General features: G+C 45.9%; 1 long non-coding RNA gene across 3 annotated transcripts; it reads right to left on the bottom strand.

Annotated features, from left to right (window-relative positions):
• Positions 1-166: 166 nt before the first annotated feature.
• Positions 167-6556, bottom strand: LOC109320730. 3 transcript variants are annotated; one of them, XR_002103857.1, is made up of 4 exons: positions 4945-6556; positions 2046-2142; positions 523-690; positions 172-204 (listed from the first exon to the last, which is right to left on the bottom strand). It is a non-coding gene; the product is annotated as an uncharacterized LOC109320730 (long non-coding RNA). The 3 variants fall into 3 exon arrangements; XR_002103855.1 differs by having other exon boundaries at positions 167-690; XR_002103856.1 differs by lacking the exon at positions 523-690 and having other exon boundaries at positions 168-204.
• Positions 6557-7857: the final 1301 nt, after the last annotated feature.

Raw genomic sequence — 7857 nt, forward strand, 5'->3', positions numbered from 1 at the left:
TTTACTTATATATGAACTTCAAGGCACACTGGGCAACAGCAGGGAGGACTGCTCTCAGAGCAGGGTATTACACATTTTTGGGGGGTGCCCTGTTACACTTCGGTATGTATTTCAGTATCCATGTCTGTCCTTGCAGATATCCTTATTGTTTCTAAAATGTTCAAATGCTTGCCTATATTGTCCGTTACCTCAGCTACTTTGTACCTGCAATGACAAAATCTTTGTTCTAGTGAACTCTGTTTGATATATTTGCACGTCTCATGTTATCTGTTTGACTATCAGGACTGGTGACATGGTTTAATTAGCAGCATACCATCTCCTTAAATACAGAAGACCTAAATACAAGTTACAAGAAAGGGATTTTGTGGGCAAGGAAACAGGCTACTATCCTCTCTGAAAAGCCAGCAAATGGCACTTGAGAAGGCATAATTTGGTGATTTGATATATAGGTATGCATATAGGTTTACTACAATTTACTTAATGTCGTCATGGCTCCAGCATAATCTTATATTACAAACTTACTTAATGCCACATATAGAAATCAGGGATGGAAAGAGCCGAGGATCACATTTTTCAGTTCTTCTGAGAGCCAGATCTGCTGCAAGTGTTATGAGTAGGATGCATGGTTTTTCGTTAATGGATTGACAATTACTCAATTTCCATGTGCCTCTGCACTTGTTACTTTTGACACTGAAATGTTAAAATAGGTAAAGTATTTGCCTGAAAACCTGATGATAGTAATTTATGCAAAACTTACCTGTGATCCATTGTGACATCTCTATTTGAGCAGTTCTACTAGTCCGAGGGTAGGCAACGTTTTTTGGCTGGAGTGCCAAAAAACCCACAATGTCTACCTTAGAAGGTGCCGGAGTGCTGGCACGCCAGAAAAACAAAGTGGGGGCGGGGGGGAGGGAGGTGTACATGGCAGGATGCACAGCACATATATTTAATAATCATAAATGTTGCCTTTGCTGTTGTTTGTTGAGCATGTTGCAATGAGAGAGAGAGAGAAAAAAAGAGACAAGAGAAAGAGGAGAGAGAGAAAGAAAAAGGACAGGAGAAAGAGAACCAGACACGCACACAGAGAACCACATACACAAACAGAGAGCCAGAACACACCCAGAAAATACACATGTGCACACGTATACGGAACCAGACACAGAGAACCAGACAGAGGCAGACAAACATGCAGAACCAGATGCACGGGCACACAGAGCCGGGCTCCTGGGCCGCTGGACAAAGTCCAACCCAACAGTGTCCTGGTCCCACCAGAGTCCCTGTGCTTTCCCAGGGAGCCAGGCTGCAGCGCAGCTGGCTGAGGCCCCAGCCCGGAGCCTACCCACCAGACCAACCACCCACCCCACACAGCTTAGCCCGCAAAAGGGGCGGTGCTCCTGGCAAGGGGCAGCGCCAGCCTCATCCCGGTGTGGGGGCTGGGCTCGGAGTGGGTGGGAGTCAGGTGGGTTCAGCTGCAAGCAGCCTGGGCTCTGTAGTTGGCAGCAGCGACCAGAGCCTGGGCCAGCTGCAGCCAGGTGGCTGCAAACAGTTGCATCAGCTCCATACCAGCAGGTGCACATGCACCTCGGAGCGTACAGTGGAGATAGGGCCTGAAGCAACACAGCCCTCCCACTGTCCGCTCTGAGGTGCACGTGCAGTCACCGCCAGCATGGAGCTGATGCCGGGGCTGTGGAGCCCGACGCAGCTGTTTGCAGCCTGCCTGCTGCCTGCTGCAGCTGCCCAGAGCTCAGGCTGGCTAAACAGTCAGACTCTCTAGCAACGTCTCCCCATGGCTGCCTGCCTGCCCGTGTCCCCCAGGTGCACAGGAAAAGGAGGGGAATGGCACTGGGCCTGGCTGCTCTCTCCCCCTCTCTCTGTTCAACCTACTGCAGGTTGGATGTAATTTTTTTTTAACCGCAGGTGGAAACGACCATTGAGGGACCTAAACCCTCTGAATGGAAGTCAGAAGACATCTCAGCCATTAGGCCACACAGCCTTCCAGGAGCTACCTTGTGCCCCCCACTCCCCTCCCCAGTATCAACACTTACAAGTCACCCTTGAACCCAACTCAGTATGGGATAGGGGTATCTTCCATCTTTCAACCATGCAACAAGGGGATTCTGAAGTTTGCTGACATCACCTAAACTGTATTTAAAATATAAAACATTCAGATTAAGATTACCCTGCTTCACACAATGAAACAGTTGGATGGACAGGCTTCACAGATTGCAGAATGATGTACAGTTGGGAAGGCCAGCTAGCTCTGGTGGTAACTACAGCTGGCCCAGAGTTTTTAGACTACAGAAAGTGGAGCACATCTGAAATCCCAGCGTGGACAGAAGCACTGGTTACCACTGCTGTTGTAGCCCTACAGTGCTTACTATAAGGTAAGCCACTGAGTAGCACGTGGAAGGAATGTATATGCTCATGGTCCTTCCTCCACAGAAACAAAAAAAGTATGCCCTACTGTCAGTGTGGATGCAAACGGGACATGCCCACTGGTACTCTTCCTCAGATATATGACAGAACAAGCAGGGCCAGAACATGCTTAGGGCCACTCATACACAACAGGAGCTTAGTTCCTCCTAAATTGAAACAGTGGGTTTTTAATCGTGACTGTTAAAAAACCACTATTTCAATTTAGGGGCTTCCATTATGGTCATAGTAAGGGATCTTTTTTTTTTCTTTTGGTAGAGCCTGCCCAGGGAGCAAGCCAGGGGGCAAGCTGTCAGCATGCCCAGAGAGAGCTGCTTGGAGCTAGCACTCAGCCTGCTAGCAGCCTGCCCGGGCAGCCTCATGGGGGCAGCACTCCCGCGGAGGGGAAGACCAAGGCTCCCCACAGCTCAGATGCTGCTGGCAGCTCACCCACTGGTCACAGGCAGACTCTGCCAGAAAACAAAAAAAGATCAGGCTCCTTGCCACTTTTTTTTGATTTTGGCTGGGGCTTCCAGCTCACCGTGTACAGTCCCACCCACACGCCTGCTGCCATCCCACTGCCTGGGACCGCCCGAGAACAGGTTAGCTTGCTCCTGGGGCAGCACGGGAGGGTGGCTGTGTGTGCTGGCAGTCAGACAAGGCAATAGGGACAGTGCACAGGATGCTGGAAGCTCACGCCCGAGCTTCCAGTGCCCTGTGCACCATCCTCACCACCTTCTCCAGCTGCCAGCCCACCCAGCCACCCTCCTACCACCTCCCTGTGCTGCCCCAGAAGAAAGCTGGGTGTGCTGGTGGCTGGCTGGTGAAGGCAGGGATAGTGCACGATGTGCTGGAAGCCCAGCTGGGCCTGAGGATGCAATTTGTTAGGTAGCTGTCGCTGAGCACTTAGGTGCCCTGCTCCTTTTAAAGAGGGGAAGAGCCCTAGCAGTGAGGGAGGAGCCCCAGCTGCTGGTGGTCAGGGCAACCAGCATTGGCTAGCAACCCACACCTGCCAGCTGTCAGCGGGCAGGAAGGGGCAGGGCCTGGCTCACATATAAACCCCAGGGCTGAGGCCAGGCTGGCCTTCCTGTCCAGCAACCAAGGGGGAAGGAGCTCTCCCAGAGAAAGCAAAGGGGGAGGCCTGACTGCAGGTACAGTGTCTAATACTGGTGAGGGACAGAGCTTCCCTGGTGTGGCTTGAATGATGCTGTAGCTGGGCAGCTTGAATTTATGTTACAGCCCAAGGGCTTGTGTTTTGCTTATTGTATAAGGCTGGTGGCTTTGGTGAGGCTATTAGGGGATGGAGGAGGCCTCATAGGGGACCCACAGCAGTGTGGGGACCCTGGTGCAAAGAGGGTGCAGCATTGGGGTACACTGACCCTACTGCCAATGAGGGTGCAGTGGCAGACAGGGCTGCAGAGAGTCCAGGGAGGACAAGGGGGCCAAATTATAACAAGGCCCAGACTGAACAACAAGCCTCCATCAGCAAGGCTTGTGGTGTGGTAAAGGGGTGGCTGGAGCCATGCATAGCCCATAAGGCTAGGGTACCCTGAAACACCCACTGTAGAATGGGACCCACAAGGGGTCCAGGAGCCCACAGGGTCTGAGTGCAACAAGACTGTGTTCAAGATGACGAAAAGGCAACCTTCCTAATATATATTTTACCATCAAAGACATGGCGGGTAAGAATCAAGGGTGCCCTTTGAGCCAACTTGGCATGGGAAGGGGGCCTTGGGGAGATCACAGCCCTCCTGCAGGACCCCATGCTGTGACAGTAGCAAACTTAAAAACATCAGTAAGTCTTTTACTTTGCTATGTATCAAAGTCACTTACATTATAATACACCACTGCACAGGTTTAGTGCAATGAAATTAAATCTCAATACTCCACTGCGTGTAACATGTGACACAATTAAGCCATTATAGAAGGGCAACTAAACTGCTAAAAAGAGTCATTTCATCATGTGTAGAAGCACCCTACATGTGCATTTAAGCACACCCAATTTTAATGTACATTAGTTTAATGCTCAGTAAGTTGGTTTAGGCAGGAATCTACGCATGCAGGCATTACAGTGCATTAACACTGTGTGTGGACTGACTTAAGACTCAATTTAGTCCTAAGTCAGTCCACACACATTAATGCACTTTAGTTAAAGCACATTAATGCATATGTAGATGCATTAATCGCACCTGAATTTGATACCTGCACTTGCAGATATCAAATTTAGGTGCAATTAGCTTAAACTTGCCACTTTTTTTGAATGCGCACCCTTAATGTGCATTAAAATTAAGCTAATATACATTAACACATCTCATGTAGACACAACCTAAGCCTCCCAGGCATTCTGTCAGTATACAAAACTTAGGGATAACACATTCATAAAACAGGTTTAATGATCCCAATTGCTATAGGGACACCTGTATATATTAACTGAAGGGCATGTATTAATTATTATGTTCTCCTTTAGATCTTCACTCTACAACCAACCCTTGAAATTTTATCCTTAAGTTCAATAGGAAAATGTGTACCTACTATGCAAAAATTGATGCTGATTTCTATGTCCTGTTCTTCTGTGAACATTCTGAGTTGGAGCAAACAGAGTACTGCACTGTGCTGTAGAGATCAGAGAGTGGAAGTGTCACCATAATTTCCTCAATTCCATAGCAATCCCATGTGCTCCTTCCTGTAAATTTCTGAAACTGTCAACCACTGCCATTTCCCTTCTTTCCAGTTGTTGCTGCTAAATGCCTCATTCACTTGGAGAAGACATTGAAATACTTCTCTTCTTTGGAGAAGTTCAAACTCAGTCTTTATTGCCTAGTATCTTTTAAATATCAAATAAACGATGTATCAAAGGTTGTCAATGGTGCCAGTGTTGGTGGATTGCACCTTTCTGTTCTCGATTTGGATGCCAACACTCCAGGGAGGACAAGGCCAATGGTTGCATTGTTTGTGTTCCTATTCTGGAGGAGCCTGAGAATGCTTAGCTTGCTGCTTCAGTGTGGAATGGGGACCTTCATTCCATCTTTCCAAGAAAGAGGCTCTGAAATGCTTTAATTAGCAACAGTCACAGTTACTTTCCTCTTAGATCTATCCTTTATGCTTCTGTCAGGTAAAATGCCTATTGCTATTGAATGCATCTTACGTTGAACAGTGTCTTTCATAACTTCTACAAAGTTAGGAGTTCTGCAAGAGTTTGTCCTTCAAAATTATCTTTTTGACAATTCTGAACCAATTTGCAACATTTATATTGCTGACTCCAGTTCGTGGCCATTTTATTGCTTGTAACATAATGCTACTCCATAATGTTATGTTGGCACATACTTGACTAAGGTTTTTTGCAATTCAGTAGAATAATATCTGTTCAGAGGATAAGTCTTATTCTCCTGATTTTGTTTTTTATACAAACTGCATGATGAACAATTGAACAAAAGGAGAATTTTTACAGATTGATTCCTGTTTCTGATCAATTGGTTTTCCGGTCAAAGGATAGAATGGTTTTGGAGATCTGCTGGGTTTGTATCCATTTCCTTACCTCTTTTCATCCTGCCTCTCCCTGCATTGTGCGTCCAGGTGTGATGCACTGAAAATTATGCAGAACTTTTGAATTACTTCCCTGAACTCGCAAATTTGTTCTTGCACTTTGCAGTAAGACAAATGAGTACAGAAACAATCCTTGACATCTTTAGAAACAGCAACTTTGGATACATGCCCATGAATTATTTTGATTATATGTGAGGCACATATATGTAAAATCAGCTTTCCTCTTCCCTGTACATACTTCAAAACAGGCATTCAAGTAATGTATGGCAGTCATCCAGTTGAAAACCTGAATAGCTGCATGTATTAAAGTCCAGCTGAAGTTGCATTCTACTTTTTGGGGTCTAAGCCAATGACCAGTTACTCTAAGAGCATCTCAAGAAAGCAAAGTCAGTCAATGTGATATGGTTGGTGTACTTTGGTCAGCAATTAGCATCTCTACTACTCGTAGGATGCTTGTTGAGTTGGTTAGGCACTTTGCACATGATGCATAATACAAGATGTGATGTTTACATGGTGGGGTTCTCTCAACAACAGACACCGAGGCATCAAGGTGTAGGCTATACAGCTTTGCTTTCTGAAAATCAAAAAGTAGGTGCAGCTGGACAGGTGATACAGTAAAGTACTGCAAGTAGGCATGTGCAGTTTTCTATATCAAGTTTGTAGTGGCATCTAGTTTTCCTTGGATGTTGAGGCAATCAAGACTTAATATTAGGGTCAGTTCTGCCCTCATAGTTACCCTCACCAGCTGTTTTTTTTTTTTTGCAGAACAATGCTGGTTTTTACTTCACTCATTACCAGTCAACAGTACAGCAGGGCCAGACTAACATAGCAACTTATTTCTCAGCTGGTTTAGTGTGTCTGCCTTCAGTTTGTCCCTTAATTCTTCTCTTTCTTGCTGGCATGTACAACTTTTGTTCAGTTCACCAGCTTTGTGGTGTTTCTCCTTTCACCTGAATTTCCATTTTCACACATTGATCATGCCTTCCTGGTCTCTCTTTGATCTTCATAAGTAATGAAATGCACCCTTCAAACTTGCATTTTTGCTTTCCCATACCAAAAAGGAGCTTTGATTTCTCTAGATTTCTGCACCTTAACATTATTATATATAAAACCAAAAACACGGAAGTGAATGTATTCTTTTAATTTTTTGGCCAAAACGCATGACCATCCATTACTCAAACTCCATAGTGTCAATTTGGATGAGGGATATATTTGTTTCCACTAATCCCTACCAAAATAATATTGAATTTTGATGGACAGGCAGCAGTAACTCTACCTTCCGGGTTGAAGGGAAGTTTGGTATGTAATGTTTTCTGTAATGCTGTTGTGGTCACAATGCCCGCTGAATCACTGCTCTCCCTTTCAGAGTCAATGCTGACTGATGACTGCTTATCAGTCTCTTGTAAAATGTCTACCCCTACAGGTGTATGTGGCCAAGTAGTCATAGATTCAGACCCCAGATCGGTTCATTTACATTGTAGTAAATCATCTTCTTCATCACTTAGGGAAATAACTTTATCTTTTCTGCTATTACACAGCAGAGGTGCTGGTGGATTTAAGGATTTAAGTGGTTTTCTTTCCTGAGTCTACCATCAGATTTGGAAAAATGGGGAAGTTTGGGAACTGCTTCTGAATCAAATGATAGCCCTTTGGTCTCGTCTGGTGCTTCAGCAAAGCTTTTACTGCTCGGGGCAGCCTTGCTGACACAACACCGGGGTTTTGTCCAAGGTGCAAGCCCCTGAGCCGAGTGAAACCAACCATTACCTGCATCGCTCTGCACACACGACCTTGAATCCTCAGGCTGCTTGCGCACACAGTCCATTCTGCTGAATTTAGTGTCCAAGCCCCCCTACCCTCATGCCAGAGGTTATACAACCATTATCTGATTTTCATTGCGTTTCT

This window comes from Crocodylus porosus, unplaced genomic scaffold (genome assembly GCF_001723895.1).
Source record: "Crocodylus porosus isolate Cpor-Errol unplaced genomic scaffold, CroPor_comp1, whole genome shotgun sequence".
Lineage (NCBI taxonomy): Eukaryota > Metazoa > Chordata > Crocodylia > Crocodylidae > Crocodylus > Crocodylus porosus.